Below are 4,519 nucleotides of genomic sequence, written 5' to 3'. Positions count from 1 at the left end.
ACCATGCCCTGAGGTGTTGGCAAGCTGTGGCTGTGTTGAGAGAAAGCATGTGTGCCGGCTCCAAATGATTCCAGCTCCAGCCAAGACAGTGGTGGGGCTAAGGTCAAACCCTAGCCAGCCTCCACTGTAGTAAACCAAAACCCCCAAGCTCCTCAAAACCTAGTGGATCTGTCTCTACTTATCTTCATGATGCTCCTCCTGCAACCCGGCAGTGTGGAATTTTCCTCTTAGTAACTCTCCTGTGCTGGAGTCCTCTGGTATGTTTTACTCAGTTGTCATCTTGCCAGAAGTCTCGTATCAAGAATATTTGTACATATGTTGCCATCATTATTTTCTAGGCTTTTACTTTCTATTTGTATGGCTGGATCAATACCAGGCCAGTTTCTAGCAGCAAGTGACCTTGAATCTCCCCCACCCGTGCGGCGCTGACCAGAGAGCTAGCTGAAACAACTAGCAGTGAGTTACTTTCAATGTCCCACATATACCTGCGGAGTGGACCAGAGTGAGCTAATTGCCAGCTTTGTTCTCGACCCATAGCTCTGCACCCGGCAAGGCCCATTTGGCTCAGTGCCTGCACCTGGCATGGCCTGTTTGGCTCAGTTCCTGCTTTGTTCTTGGCCCACCACTCTGAACCAGGCACGAATACACCCGAAACCAGCAAGACACCTTACATTCCAGAAACCCTGACATACCTGTATCTCCCAATCCCTGACTACTTTACCTTACATGGACTCAAGACAGGCCAGTCACATGTTCCCTGGCCATATAACAACATCCCTACACCTTGGGGTGCGACTCCCCCAGCCAGGACGTTGTGGACTATGGGACTTCGCCCAGGCTGGGTATTCTCCCCAGTAAAGCCTGTTTGTTCTAATTCGACTGATTTGGTTTCTGGCACCTCTTGACTACCTTACACTGTTGAGCTCATCTTTTTCCCCCAATCACTCCCCAACCTCACACTAGTGAGCCCTCAATAAATTATATATATATGGGTGTTTTTTTCCTGTCTTACATTGACCGCTGCCTCCCTTCCCCCGTGGTTTCTGTTATTTGTCTCCCGGGGTGTGGGTGTGTGTGTGGTTATGTGTTGATCATCGCAATAAATTCCCCCTTCCTCACCTCATCTACCCACCTTTTTCCTACCCTCCTGGTATCACTACTCCCATTCCTGTTTTTGGATTCTGTGTGTCATACTGGGGTCATGATAGTAGAGGCTTAGGAAACCTCAAGGAATCAGAGGAGTGTTGTGTGTTTCATTGGTGCTTTACTGTACCCTGATTGACTCATGCTTTCCCTGTGACCCCTCTGTGAAGGTATGTCCCATTGTTGACAGAAGTAATTTGGGTCTCTGTCCCAGATTATGTTCAATCACTCTTCCACTCCCTACCTTCTAACTTCTCCTTTATCCTGTCTTGCAAAATTGAATGTAGATTTTGAGTAGTATTACTTCCACTAATTTAAAATCTTTTCCCATAGTTTTCTCTGCCTCTCTGCAAAGTTATGCATGCTTTCACCTCACTGTCCCTTTAGGAAAAGCAGATACTTCTATGAACTTAGGGAGGGTACTGGTCATTTAATTCACCCTAGGAACTAGGACTTCATTGCTTTCACTTTGTGTGAATTTGTGACAAGGAAAGACAGAACTAAACAAATTTTGATGAATTATTTATATTTCCCCTGTTTTCAATCATACTTTAATCTTTATAAAGAGTCATATAATTAGAAAAACAAAAGAAAAGTATAGAAAGTTTTGAAAGTCACTGTGATTAAATGAAGGAAAAGCTTCACAAGGGATTAGAAAGCATTGTTGGGGTTTTTCTCACCATTTGATTCCACTTTTTAAAAAAAATTTATTAGGCGCTCATACAGCTCTTATCACAATCCAAACATACATAAATTGCATAATGCACATTTGTATATTCATTGCACTCATCATTCTCAAAACATTTGCTCTCCACTTAAGGCCCTGGCATCAGCTCCTCATTTCCCCACCTCGCTCCCAGCTCCACCCTTGAGTCCAGTTTTAAGGATATTTTACATATATCATCCTTGAGAGTTTGGACAGTTGAGTATGAAAAAAATATTTCTGAAGATAGATGGGCAGAACTCTTTAGATAAACTATTCGTTTTTCATTTCTGTTGATTAGTGGTTGTAATTCATTTGTTTTAATTTTTGTCTCATTATTTGGTGATCATGGAATCATGACACATCTCTCTAGAATTCAGTCTAAGTTATATGAGTTAACATTTGATTTTACAATTAAGTAGTCATAGCTCTAATTGAAAATCTCCAAAATACAAAAAGGGAATAATTTTATTGTTCTCATTAAATGTGTTAAATGGAACGCAAAAGTAAACAAATCTAAATCTTATCCATATATGCTTTACATGACTAATATAGGCATATTTCTCCAGATGATTTTGGACATCAACACAGTAGAATTTATGACATATCAGTTACATCAACTGGTACATTAAGTACCTATCACCATGAGGATTCTCCAGCTATTATCCAATTTGTTTATATTTCCTTTACCTACTGGCTGGACTTTCCTATTCATTTCCTTATTTCAGTATTTCTTTTACATACATCTTAAACGATTGGAGAAGCAATATAAATTCCACACTCGATTTTCTCATTGACTACTATATATGCTTAAGAATTCTCTCCACTCCTTCAGTCATTGTTTCTATCTGACTGCCCTGATCAGGGCCCTCTTTACATCCTTGTTACTCAAAGTGTAGTTTACTGGGTTTAGCACAGGGGTGACAACGGTGTACATGATGGCAATGACCCTTTCCAGGTCCATGGAGTTGCCTTAGGAAGGATGAGCATAGGTGACTAGAACAGGAACATAGAAAATAGTAACTACCATGAAGTGGGAAGTGCATGTGGACAATGCTTTTTGAAGCATGCTGCAAGAACGGGTCTTGAAGAAGGGGTACAGGATAACATATAAATAGGAGATAAGTGTGAGACAAAAGGAGCCCATAGCAATAGTCCCTGTAACAGTATTGAACAGCCATTCATTGAGCTCAGTGTTCCCACAGGCTAACTCTAACAATGGCTTATTGTCACAGGAGAAGTTATGGATGTGGTTGAAACGACAGAACTTCAAGTTAGAGGTCATTATGGAGTGCAGCAAGGCATGGGAAAATCCAATGACCCAGATAGTGCCAGCCATCTGGGTACAGCGCTGATGATTCATGATGAGAGTGTAATGAAGTGGCTTGCGGATGGCCACAAAATGGTCAAAGGCCATCACAGCCAACAGCACGGCCTCTGTGCTGCCCAGGAAATGAAAGAAATGAAGCTGGCTGATGCATTCCACAAAGGAGATTGCTTTGTTTGCAGAGAGGCTATTCTCGAGCATGTTCGGCAGTGTCACGGTGGAGTAGCAGATATCTAGACACAATAGGTTTCCCAGGAAAAAAATACATAGGTGAATGGAGTTTGGGATCACATATGACAATCATCAGGATAGCTCCATTCCCAGCCACATTGATCAAATAGATGGTGAGGAAAACCACGAAGAGAAAGGGCCACAGATCTTGAATAACTGTCACTACCAGGAGGAGAAACTCAGTGACTGAGGTTTGATTCAGCATCACTTAAAAGATAAGGTAATACATGGAACTTTAGTCCTTAGGAAGATTTCATTTCCAAGACAAAAAGATATTTTGAGGGAGAATATTATTGTTTTATGTAACTTCCAAACTCAGAGATTTTACAGAATACGATGCTTGATAAAGAATTCAGCCAACACAGGCCCTAGATTGAAGGCCGGCAGCTCCAGCTCCATGGGTCAGCAAACCCAGCTTCTGCATTTAATTGTCTGGAGTCATCTCACTCTACAGGCACAGCCCCTGCCCCAAAGCACTCAGCTTTATTTGCTCTGTGGGCTGGGAAGTCCCACCATTCCTAAATCAAGGGCATTTACTATTCAGGGATCTCCGGGTCCAAAGGACATGCTCTACTCTTTGTTCTTCTCCTGTGCTGGTAGTGAGAATGTCCCCTATGATTCAGAGATGGCGGATTATGTACCCAGCAGGGTGGCAATCACAATTAGGCCAATTAACATTCATTCACAGCTAAATCAGAATCTTCCTTCACCTTCTTACCCAGAGACCCTTCAGGAAAATAAACATCATTTGGTGAGAGTAACCGAGGCTGTGGCTAGAAGTGCCCTATTAGATACTTTACTCTGCATTGCACCTTTTTACAGCATGTGTGTATGTGAGTGTGTATGCACACAAGTCACTGAACCAGTCTGGGAACTCATTCTTTTTGCAGGAGGGAAAGGGAAAGAGGTTGTTCTTCCTATTTTCCTGCTGGTGGTTTCGAACCGCTGGCCTTTCAGTGAGGAGCCCAACGTGTAACCATTACACCACCAGGACCTGCTTTTTCACTCTATTCGCTTCAAATCATTTTCTTTTCCTCTCAGTGGTAACTCAAGACTTGAACAGAAAACTCCCCAATGTCTGTTGTTGTTTTTCTTCCTGTTTTCCGCAGGCTGGT

The 4,519-nt window shown here is 42.4% G+C and overlaps 1 pseudogene; it reads right to left on the bottom strand.

The window, feature by feature from the left end:
- Positions 1-2,690: 2,690 nt before the first annotated feature.
- On the bottom strand, positions 2,691-3,609 carry LOC101640875 (annotated as a pseudogene).
- Positions 3,610-4,519: the final 910 nt, after the last annotated feature.

Source organism: Echinops telfairi, unplaced genomic scaffold, assembly GCF_000313985.2.
Source record: "Echinops telfairi isolate 266 unplaced genomic scaffold, ASM31398v2 ScPeMD7_7453;HRSCAF=8491, whole genome shotgun sequence".
Classification (NCBI taxonomy): domain Eukaryota; kingdom Metazoa; phylum Chordata; class Mammalia; order Afrosoricida; family Tenrecidae; genus Echinops; species Echinops telfairi.
The sequence above is the reverse complement of the archived record's forward strand: the minus strand, read 5'-3'. Positions and strand labels throughout refer to the sequence as shown.